This window comes from Xiphias gladius, chromosome 8 (genome assembly GCF_016859285.1).
Source record: "Xiphias gladius isolate SHS-SW01 ecotype Sanya breed wild chromosome 8, ASM1685928v1, whole genome shotgun sequence".
Classification (NCBI taxonomy): domain Eukaryota; kingdom Metazoa; phylum Chordata; class Actinopteri; order Istiophoriformes; family Xiphiidae; genus Xiphias; species Xiphias gladius.
This window is the reverse complement of record NC_053407.1, coordinates 4,211,260-4,224,012: the sequence shown is the minus strand read 5'-3', so window position 1 is coordinate 4,224,012 and position 12,753 is coordinate 4,211,260. Positions and strand designations below refer to the sequence as shown.

Below are 12,753 nucleotides of genomic sequence, written 5' to 3'. Positions count from 1 at the left end.
AGTATTTCCACTTATTTTCCTATTAACCATCTCTGATTAGTCTTTGCCTCCATTCATTTAAGATAAAATACAACACTCTGTTCACTGAAGATACAAAATTACAACACTATCGTAATTTTGTATTTTCTTAATCTGGCTTGTACCGTCTTCTTTTACTGACATTCAGTTACGTAGTGACAAACCAATCAAAGTTGAGAATTATTCGGCACTGAAGAAAAAAATCTCCTGGGCTACAGCCCTGAATGGCCAGGCCAGCTGATGCAGTGGAAAGGATGAGACGTCTGTTTATGTTGCCTCTTCATGTGAAAAAAGGGTAGCCTCCTCCTGCAACTTGCAAAGATGCGTTTCAGAGTGACAGCATCATTGAGGTGTGCACAGGCAAGGGTCACAGAACGACTGAAAAAATGACTAAGCGCTTATGAGGAGATCAACATGAAAAGTTTTGTCTGTGCCCAAAAGTGTGAGTCCACTTTCCCAAAGTGGTCTCAGACTTTTGGATCCCACTGTATATATACATTTATTTGACCACAACTAAGAAATATCAGATTACCTATACATATGATGACCCAAATATAGACCCACTAAAATTTTAATTTATTTGGTGATAATTATGAGAGGATAGGATTGGGAAAAGACAAAATGATGGATAAAGAGAGGAAATATTATTAGCCATCTATTATACCATCCTATAATCAATGGGCATTTTGCTTTGGCCCAAGCTGTTTTTGGATTCTTAGAATAACACACAAATTGTGTTAAAGTGTTCAACACGAACTGTTTCAAGCTTTATACACATTTTTTACACATCTTATGTACAGAGAAACCAAGTTATGAAGGTAATCAGAGAAAATGTTTAAATGCACCATAGTAGCCTGGTTACTGTAAATCCATGTATACATGCAGCAGGTCAGTAATCAGATTTCTCCCCTGCCCCTAACCTTATTTTGGAAGCATGGCTTGCTATTTTAACCGTAGTGGTGAAAGATGATGCTGTCTCTGCCACAAATGTCTCTGAATTTAACATCAATGTTCAGTGTGGAGACTGACTTACACTTCTAGAGGAAACTTTGAATGCAGCGTTCAGTATGATGATCTCCCCTTTAATCCAGCGGTTCCACTGTCCCTCCACTTTCCCTCTCTGCAGTCTTTTTGTCATGCACATGCATACTTATGTGTCGACTGCAGAAGCCAAGTTTCTTATTTACCAGACATTTAAGAAATCAGCACACTGGAAAAAAAAAACAACTGTAACCCAGTTACTTAGGTTCATGTAAACACACTGAATGGGTCTCAATGGATTCAATGGGTCTTGTATATATATAATGTATTGTTTGTTGCATAAATAAATGGCACTGTCTGCCCTTTGTTTAGTTCAGTGAATGTGTTGGCTTTTGCTGGAAGTAGCACTAGTGCATTTTGTGGGAAGAAGTCATCATGTCTTGTATATTACCAAATGTCCCACAACTTCTTTATGTTTTATTTCAGTTCTATACATATTATATCATCCTTATAAATAAACATGAATAATTTTCTATATGTAATTCTTTCTAAGAATTTTTCTAATGGCTATTTTATTGTATTTAAAGAAAGGAAAAATAGGAAGGAAAGTATTAATTCATGGCTTGGCTTTTACTGACACCTTATCATTGTGCTGTGAAAAAGCAGACACCCCCTACTACCCAAAACAATGAGCATGTCGTTAACAATTGAAAGAGCGGATACTAGACCAACCAGCAATCAAAATCTCTTTCCACATACTCCCCATGACGATGTTCTGTCTAAGTTTACAGGGCCTGTGTTTTCCAATATACACTTATTTTCATGTAGTGTCCTATATTTAGACTTTTCAGTGTAAAATCAAAACACACCACTCTGAAACATGTCTCTCTTTCATGCCTTACCCAGTCGGATTACATTATGAATATGGACAGATGGATGGATAGACAGGCAGGCAGACAGGCAGGCAGGCAGGCAGGCAGACAGGCAGGCAGGCAGGCAGGCAGACAGGAAGATGCTTTTTTGTCATTGCATATTTGTGTGTGGGGGGGGGGCTATGGGTTCAGCTGCTATTTCTTAGCCTGTTGGTCTGTGTGCGTATGATTCTGAGGGGAGGCTGTTGAACCCGGGAGTGTCCGAGCTGTGAGGGGTCTTGTGGGGCAGGTTTTTGGAGGCGGCACAAAAGGATGTCTCTCAGGTCTGGAAGTGGGGACCCAACGATCCACTGAGCCATTTTGACTATCCGGGGCAGGTCTTTCCTGTCTGCCGCAATAAAACTACACTACCAGACTGTAAAGCAATATGTCAGGATTGGTAAAAGTTTATTAAAAATTCTTGGGGGAGTCTGTTGCGCCTAAGGTTCTTCAGAAAAAAAGAAGTGTTTTTGGGCCTTTCTTACCAGGCAGGAGATGTTCAGGTTCCATGTCAGGCACCAGGCCAGGAACTTGAAACTGGCAACCTGTTCAACCTCCTGCTCACTGATGTACAGTCCATTGTTGTGTGTTCTTTTTTGTTTTTCCTGAGGTCAATGATAAGGTCTTTAGTCTTTGTTGTGTTGAGGTTAAGGTCACTGTCCTTCCACCATGTAGACAGTGTCTGGACATCTACTCTGTTGGCAGTTTCATTATTATTGGATATCAGACACACTATGGCTGTGTTATCTGTGAATTTGATTGAGGTGTTGGAGCTATGGGTGGAAATGCAGTCATGAGTGTTAAGAGAATAGAGGAATGGAATGAGGACACAACCTTGGGGGATGCCGGTGTTGAGGATGATGGTGGAGGATGTGCGATGTGTGACCCAAACTGACATGCAGGGCCTGTTGGTTAAAAAGTCCTTGATCCACAGGCAGAAAAGGTCTTATAGACGTAGTGTCAGCAGTTTGTTGACCAGTTTGTCCAGGTTGATGGAATTGAATGCTGAGCTGAAGTTGATAAACAGCATCCTGACGTAGGTGTTAGGGTTCTCTGGGTGGGTAAGAGCGGTGTGTAGTGTTAACAAGATGGCATCGTCTGTGGATCTGTTGGCCTTGTAGGCAAACTGATGTTGGTAGAGGTCAGGGGGGATGCAGGCCTTGATGTGGGCCAACACTAGTCTCTAAAAGCATTTCATGATTATTGGTGTGAGGACAACTGGCTGATAATCATCCAGGCTTGTGACTGCTTAGGTTTGGGTACAGGGATATAAATATTATATATATATATCACTGGTGATTCTTTTCAGCTGCTCTTTGCTGGAGGGGTTTTGTTGCTTTACTTTCCTCTTTAATAATACTTCAAAGGTGATTTATAGAATTCAAGTCAGGGGACATACTAGGCCAGGTCATAGTTTTCAATTTTTTTCTTCTTTAAAAACTCTTGTGTGATTGTTGCTTTGTTTGGGATTATTGTCATTCTGGACATTTCCAAGCTTCTTGAGGCTGGGAATCATCTTTTAGTTCTGTATTTGGGTATACAAACTTGTATTCACAGAGTTTCTTTTATAAATGTCATCTCCCTTACAACTTTTGCACTCATGCAGCCCCATATCAGCACACTCCCACCTCCATGTTTCATGGTTGGCACTTTGCAGTCACTGTGGTACTCCTGGCCAGGTTCACACCAAAAAACGCTGGACCCCATCTGATCCAGACAACTTTATCATCGTTTCATCCAACCAAAGCTTTGACCTCAAGGATCTTGGAGAGAAAGGGAAGGTTAGATTTTGGTTTATAATTGGCCAATACATCTGGATCAAGAGTAGGCTTTTTAAGAAGATGTTTAATTACAGCTGTACTACAGTACATAGCCTGTTAATAAAGATGGATTGATTATTTCTATTTAGGAGGTGCTAACTAAGGGTAAAACTTGCTTAAGTAGCCTAGTTGGGAGGGGGTCTAAGAGACAGGTTGATGGTCTAGATGAAGATATTGTTGAAGTTATTCAGCGAAGGTTGATGGAAGAAAAACTGTCTAAGTATATATCAGGTTTTACAGCTGTTTCTAAGGTTCCTGTGTTTGAAGATAATTCAGGGCTGGTTGAGGGCAGGAGGTGTTGATTTTGTCTGTAATAGTTATAATTTTAACATTAAAGATGCTCATGAAATCGTCACTACTGAGAGCTGTAGGAATAAATGGATCAATAGAGTGATGATTCTCTGTCAGCTTGGCTACAGTGCTGGAAAGAAACCTAGGGTTGTTTTTATTTTCCTGTATTAAAGAAGAGTAATAAGATGCTCTGGCATTATAGAGGGCCTTCCTATATGTTTTAAAACTATCATGCCTGGCTAAGCGGGATTCTTCCAGTTTGGTAGAACGCCATATCCTTTCAAGTTTTCCTGTAGTTTGCTTTAATATGTGGGTTTGGGAGTTAAGCCGTAGAGTTAACCTACTTTGTTTTATTATCTTCTTCTTTAGAGGGGCAATAGAGTCGAATGAGATATAATTGACTTTAGTTCTAGGGTTGATTTTATTGAGTTTAAAATGGCTGCAACTTCACCTCCTCAGTCAGTGCATCTGGGAATGTGAGTATTAATATGACTGGGGGGAGTGGATTAATTAGGGCTAACATCATGAAGCATCCGGGTTTCAGTAAGACAAAATATATCAATATGATGATCTGATATTAGATCATTTACTAATACAGCTTTGGATGGGAGTGATCTGATGTTTAAGAGTCAACATTTAATTCTCTTATTTTATTTACTTTGCATTGGTTGTCTTAATTTTTATTAGGTTTTGTGTACAACTCCTCCTCTGTGTGTTTCTGAGTTAATTAGTTTAGGTGGTCGAGGGGGGAGATACAGTCTCAATGGGTATTTTGGGTGGGTGACTGCTGTAATGGAAGCACAGAGAAACATGTAAGACTGCAACTCTGCCTACTAGTCTCAACTCTGGGTTGTCATGGCTTTGTTCTACTAATAAACTCAGTCAGATTTCTAGATATGAAGGCTGGTCCATCCAAACTGGGATGTATGCTGTCTCTCCTAATCAGACCAGGTCTTCCCCAAAAAGTCTGCCAATTATCTGCAAAGCCCACGTCGTTTGCTTGGACACCATCTCAATAACCAGCGGTTGAAAGATGACATGCAGCTATACATGTCATCACTGATCAGATTAGGCAGGGGCTCAGAGAAAACTACAGAGTCCGACATTGTCTTTGCATATGTACACACCGATGCAACATTAATTTTTGTGACCTCCGATTGGCATAATCAGGTACCACCAGCTTGAATAACAGTCTTACTTTATTTATGTTTATCCTTAACCAGCAGTTTCAAATAGGATTCTACGTTGCCCACTCTGGCCCCAAGAATACATTTGACTGTGGTCGCTGGTGTTCCTAACTTCATGTTTCTCAAAAATTGAGCTACCAATAACTAGAGCTGGTTTCTCAGTGGGTTTGTCGCTGGATTGGGGAGTATCTGTTTGAAACATGAACTGGTTGGTGGTGAACAATGGACTTCTGCTTAGGGCTAGGCTTCTTGTTATGGACAGTTACCCAGCCGCCCTGGCTTCCTGGCTGCATGGAAGCTGCCGGGGTGAGAGTAGGAGCTACACCGGGATGACTCGCACTGGCTACTGGGGGCTGGCTAACTACCGCAGCTAACGATTTGGTTTCCATGGTGTGGAGCTGTGCTTCCAATTCACTGAGCCTGGCCTTCATCACTGCAAATAAACTACATTTATTATATTTAGTTGTAACTAAACAAAAGACACACAAGAGAGCAAGAGAGAGCACGAGAGTGAGAGGGAGAGAGAGAGGCCATCGCTAACTGTGAAGCTAAAGTAACTGGCCAATCTGAGTAGCGTCTAAACAACTTTGAAGTAGTGAGAAAATCACTAAAAGGAGAGAGATAAGGATGCTTAAGCAGAACTAATGTAGGTTTAAATGTACAGCAGGTAATTAGGCACTGTAATGAAGAAAATAACAAAATTAACTGGGTAGAGGCAGAGCAGCAAAACTTGCCACCAGTCACACAAACGGCTACAACTGGAAATGACACAATACGCTTACCTCAGTACATTAGCATGTCCATTCCTACTCATCTCCAAATAAAATGCCCCCCATAAGTGATAACTAAGGGTAAAACTTCCTTAAGTAGCCTAGTTGGAATGCGGTATAAGAGACAGGTTGATGGGTTAGATGAAGAAATTGTTTAATTGAGTCGGTGAAGGTCGATACGAGAAAAACAGTCTAAATATATATTAGGTTTTACAGCTGTGTCTAACGCTCCGGTGTTTGAAGATAAATCGATGCCGGTTGAGGGGAAGTGGTGATGAATTTGGTCTATAATAGATAGAATTTTAACATTAAACAAGCTCTTGAAGTCATCACTACTGAGAGCTGTGGGAATACATGGATCAATATAGCTGTGACTCTCTGTCCGCCGGGCTACAGTGCTGGAAACCTGAGATTTTTTTTATTTTCCTCTATTAAAGGAATAGGCTGCTCTGGCATTACAGAGGGCCTTCCTATAAATTTTTAAGACTATCATGCCAAGAATGTGAATTAAGTGCTGATGGAATCACTTCCTTAATTTTAGCTACAGCACCATCAGATAAACATCTAGAAAAGACATTTTTTTTCCTAATAGTGTGTAGTCTAGTAATAGCAATTCAAAAGTTACCAAACAATAGCTGATTCTTTGGAAAGTCTATTAAATGTTCAATTTCGATGCCATAAGTCAGAACAATGTGGGTTTATTTACACTGAGTGAAGCCAATTGAGTCTAATAAAGAGATAAACGCAGCGCTAAGGCTATTATCGATGTCCAAATGAATATTAAAATCACCTACTATAATTACTTTATCTCTGTTAAGGACTAAACTTGATAAAAACTCTGAGAATTCAGATTAAAATTAAGATTACGGTCCAGGAGCACGGTACCCTATAACAAATAGAATAGGCTTTTATGTTTTCCAGGTTGGGTGTGTAAGACTAAGAACCAGGCTTTCGAATGAGTTATAATTGAGTTTAGGTTTAGGGTTGATTATTAGGCTTGATTTGAAAATGGCTGGAACTTCACCCCCTCAGCTGGTGCCTTGAGGAACGTGAGTATTAATATGACTGGGGAGAGTGGATTCATTTAAGCTAACGTAATCATCATGAAACAGCCAGGTTTCAGCAGGACTAAATAAATCAATATCATGATCTGATATTAGATTGTTTACTAATACAGCTTTAGATGGCAGAGATCTACTGTTTAAGAGTCCACATTTAATTCTCCTATTTTTGTCGTACTTTTGCAGTGGTGGTCTTAATTTTTACTAGGTTTTTATGTACAACTCCTCTCGTTTGTTTTTTAGTTACTTCATTCAGGTCATCGTGGGGCAGACAGTCTCTGTGGGGTATTGGGTGGGTGACTGCTGAAATTGAAGTGCATTGAAGCGTGTAAGACTGTAACAATGCTTCCTGGTCTAAACTCTGGGTTGTCATGGTTTTGGTCTACTAATAAACTCAGTCAGATTTCTAGATATGAAGGCTGCTCCGTCCAAAGTGGGATGTATGCTGTCTCTCCTAATCAGACCAGGTCATCCCCAGAAAGTCTGCCAATTGTTTGCAAAGCCCACCTTGTTTGCTGGACACCAACCTTGACAACCAGAGGTTGAATGATGACATGTATAGCCGCATGTCATCATTTCACAGCCATTTTTTGTGACCCTTTGCAAATAAAGTATTTTTTATTAGCAGAAATGCCAAAGAGTAACACAAAAACATAACCCCAAGTTCCGATTTCTCCTACATCTCAACTGAGTTGCATAAATAGAATTCTGGATATTTCCAAATTTAACTTTAAAAATTTGTCTCCTCAGCAGCAGTCAGTAAGAGCTCAGCTCAAAAAAAGCTGGACTCAGTCTCTTCGGTGTCATTTGGTATAAAGCGTTTCCATGGCCCTGGAGTTTAAAAGTGCTGTGTGGAGTTTACTGACATCGCCTTCAGTCCACAGTGATGACAGAAAAATATTTGAAAGAAAGGTGCCAATTTGACATAACCAAATCCCCAGAGTGTACCGTACAGGATAACTGGCAACATCAAACACATCCAAGTAAATGTATGATCTAGTCCTATGATTTATTTTTGTGCGTTATGTGTTACTTGAATATTAAGTGTCCTCAAGGATTTGTGTTGCTCACTGAGCTGAAGGGAACTGCATACACACACACACACACACACACACACACACACACACACACACACACACACACACACACACACACACACACACACACACACCTCCATGGATGCAGAAGTTAGAGTCCTGCTGGACCATGTATCATAAACCTTAATTTCTCCTTGAATGCCTTAGCTGTCTCACCTTCCTTCTGCATGACTTTTTTGAACATTTCCTTCAACTACCTCTCTGCTCATCCCTATGTAGCATCTGAAAATAGCAGCCAAGGGAAAAGTGGGTCAGCTACCGTGTGTGTCATCAAACAACTGTACCCCTGTATAGACAGCTGATTATGTTTACAGCCACACACACTTCAGAGTGCTTGAATCATTAAATCTGTATAACATGTAAGTTTGTAGCATTTTTCATTCATAGCATGTAGACAAATTATAGGAAAAAAACAAATAACAAACATGAATAATTAATTAATTGTTTAGTCTACAAAATATGTAAATCATGTAAAAAGCCTAAGGGAATGTCAAATTACTTGTTTTGTTGGATCAACATTCTAAAACCAAAAGATATTAAATTTACAACAATACAAATCAGAAATATACAAATCCTCACATTGGAGAGGCTTTAACTAGAGAATGAAATGGTTAAAACGGTTTTAAAATTGTTGACAATTTTCTGTCAGTTGACTGATTAAACGACTACTAATTTAAGCACTTGTTTTTTTGCCCTTGTCATTAAACGGAAATAAATAAGTAGATTTTAGAAGGAGCTCTGGGGTAAAAATGTCTCTAAGTTTTCTTATTTCAACTATTGTTCTTGAATTTCTCTTTTACTCCGTGAGCTTTGAGAGAAAGAGAGGTCAGGCTATTATGATGTACCCAAAACTAAATACTACAGCTGTCTCTTGTAAAATAAACTCCTCATGTCCACAGACAAGGAGTTGGTAATGGAGCTGGAAATTGAGAACCAAAAAAACCTCTCAAAACAAAAACAAACTAGAAAACACTCAGTTGACCGCACACCTCCGCCAAGGTGAAATAATGACGAAAATGTCGAAAAATGCCATCTCTTGCAATGTTCAAGAAAGTGATCAAAAATTCCTGGATCCATCCCTTTAACCACACCAAAATTCAATGGGTTCTTCCCTGGCCCATGCCCCATCCCTCCACCAAGTCTGCAAATTGGTTTAGTATTTTTTGCGTAATCCTGCTGACAAAAAGGCAAACAAACAAACAGACACAGGTGAAAAAATAACCTCCTTGGTGGAGGTAAAAAACAAACAAAAAACAAACTCTTGTAAAGCCTGGCTTGAAAATTCATGACTACTTGCAAAACAATCTGGGCCATCAGGGGAAATCCATCAATTATACTATTCAGCCTGTTAAGTACCTAGATAACTAATCAAAGAGAACCCCTGATGACATCATTACCTCCCGTTGAAACCAGGTGATCCATGCTGTTTTAGCTTCCTTCTGAACTGCATTGAGCGATGTAAAATCCTGGATGGCAAAAAACTTTCTACAGCTAAACCAGAATAAAACAGGTGGTCCCAATCTTTGGCCCTGCAGACTTCTCCAATACCACAGTCAACACTCTTGGGCGTGTCATTGAATGTATATTCCCCATGTAAGAAATCTTGGTGTTATCTTTGATTCTGGTTTAAAATTTGATAAACATATGAGCACTGTTGTCAGCACTAGCTTCTACCAAACACCACCTTAGATCAATTGCAAAATTAAAATCATTCCCGTCAGTTAAGGATTTGGAGACCATAGTTTATTCTTTTATTCCTCTCGCATCAACTATTGCAATTGTCTTCATGTAGGAATTAGACAGCCTTATCTCATCTGCAGCTGATTCAAAATGCAGTGCTGAGACTCCTCAATGGAACTAAGAAGAGAGACCATAACTCCCCTGTACTGACCTCGCTAGAGAATTGATTTTAATATTAATTTATACTTTTAAACCACTGCATAGACTGGCTCCAGGTTTTATCTCTGAATGTCCTATTCCACCTCCAGATCTCTCAGACTTGCTAAACCAATCACTGCTCTCCATTCCATGCTCCCAGTTAAAAATCCAGGGCATTTTCCAATTTTTTCCTTAAACTGTGGAATAGTTTGCCATTCATTATTAGAATTGGTATATTTAAAACCTGTCTAAAGACGCATCTCTTTTTTTTAGCCTTTTCATAATCATCATGAAGATATGACTGGTCACAGTGTTTTTTATTTGTTTTTTATTTGTTATTTGTCTGTTCTCTGTGCAATGCTATTGTGTTTTTATGATTTTACCCAGATATTCTGTGCTTTTATTAATTTACTTATATCCAATTTACTTATATCAAATAATCTCCTTATTTCATCTCTGCAAAGCACTCTGGTCAGTGTTTGTTTTTAAAAAAAATATGCTCTATAAATAAATTGACTTGACTCGACAAGTTCAGAAGTTCTGATACAGGGGTTCCCCAATGGGATTCCAAGAGAAATATTAGGAGCCACAAGAGGATTAAAAGGGGGGAAAAAAAATCACGACCGACTGACTGACATTTATGTTACACAAACTTTTTTCTCTGACTTGTGTCTAATTTCTGCTTTTGTCTTCTGAAATACTGGATACTTTTAATTCTCCAGGAATCTGAAAATTATTGAAATTAAACAATGGTCTAATAAAAGTTGTTTTGATTTATGGAAACTGTAGGATCCATCCATGCAATCTGCCTCTTAAATGTCCTGAACATTATGTTGTGTGATGCTGAATTGCTGCAGTATCGCAGTAGTAAGTTCAAACGCATTTCTTTATATGAATGACCGTTTAGAGGGGAAAAGAACGAACAGAAAGGAGACAGGAATAGAAAGAATAGAAAAATAACAGGACAACACAAGCTAAGTTAACTATCTATTACTGTCAGGAGTATCCACCACCACCAGACTGCGAACTACAGAGAGTCCCAAAAACATCCCCACAGAAAAAGAAATCTGAAGTGAAAACTTTCCCAAAAGGGACTTTGGGACTGACTTTGGGCACCTGCCCTAAGCGAAAAAAGAGCTCACAAAGACAACCCAGAAAGTAAACCTCTTGGCAATGCTACTAGTCTTATACGTGTAAATCTCATTTTATCATCACATGATTATAGAACATATCACATCTGCTTTCTGTTCACAAAAGCTTCTACAATCACTACAAGACTGTGGCTTTGTCACCAGAGAGCATTACCTCCAATATTATCTTAAATTTCATCAGTTAAAATCAAAAGGTTGTGATAAAAGACGTTTATGTGTATGTCATCGGTGGATCAAGGTTTAAAACAAAATTTGCACATTGAAAGTTGCACAGTTTTTCCTTGTTTGTACCATAACTTGATATGCATAATGAGTGAATATACAGTAAGTTTGGTAAACTCAAGCGATTTCTGGCACAAAAACCACAACTCTACAACCTGCAAAAAAACATCGCAATTGGAGTGATCCTTGCTGTTTTGATTTGAGCTCTCCTTCATCACAGAGTAGTTGGCTCATGTGGCCCAGCGTTTGATCTAATTATCTGTTATGTGTTAAACTAATATAGTTAAGCCTGATAGGTTCCATCCAAACTGCAGAGGAGGTGACAACTAAGACAGCTACAACATTATAAAACAACCAAGAGATGTAGTGTGAGTGACAGTGTGGGCAAAAATGCACAGATGAATTAGTATGTTGAAAAGTTTCATGGTTACTGTAATTATTGAAGTCTATTTTAAGTCTGTTTCACCTGATTGGAGAGGTAGTCAACCAATCAGAGCTTTGTCTGCAGTTTTAAGAATGGGGATGCCATTTTCTTCACACACTACATTCATGAAAAACAGCAAAACAAAAATATTGACAAGAGTGGATGAGATTGATGGAGCTGCACAAATTATTGTAAGTTGTATAGTTAGCTACTAGCAGTTTCACTTGATACTGGTTGGTTAGGACAAAACACAACAAAATAAGCCCCCCAACAAGAAATCAGGTAACATGAACATGTCAGGCTGAATGAATGAAGTGAAGGAAGATGTCAGTTCAGATAGACTGCAAAGCAATTTTTCCCCTGTCTTATTTATGTCAGTTTGACAAATGGAGTATTTCTGCAGTCTCTGTTTAATCACCCCAAACAACTATTGTACCAACTGTACAGATATTAGCTGTAGCTAGCTGGAAACACACAGACTGTGTGTGTGCTTGTGTTCAGCTCCTCCTCACTGATCTCTGTTATCTTCTTTACGCTTGCCTCTGTACATTCAGAAAAAGCTTTGGGATAAATACTAAGGTTTAAACAGTTTAAACTTATGCAGAAGTGTCTTCTAAATTCACCCCACTCATGCCAAATTTATGTTTATTAGTATCCACTTGCATCTTTGCGCTGACTTTATACAAACATGCCTTCTCTTAAATTTGCTTATACTTTAGTCTGAACACACCTTAAAGTCTAGCCAAAGCTAGTAAGAGGCTTCAGCGGTCTGAGTTAGCCAAATCAAGTGCAAAAAAATCTACATGTGATTACCAGGACATATCCCTCCACTGCAGGTCAGCAAGGAAACACTGTCCACAAGGAGGGAATTTGCACTAGGAAGGCTGTAATTAACTTCTTAACCACTTGAAAATATGAACATACTCTTGTAATTAAGGAATG

At 39.0% G+C, this 12,753-nt stretch overlaps 1 protein-coding gene across 1 annotated transcript in view; it reads left to right on the top strand.

Moving 5' to 3' along the window:
* Window positions 1–12,753, top strand: part of znrf1 (zinc and ring finger 1) — a 96,628-nt gene that overhangs the window by 39,646 nt on the left and 44,229 nt on the right. The gene's annotated exons all lie outside the window — the stretch shown is intronic.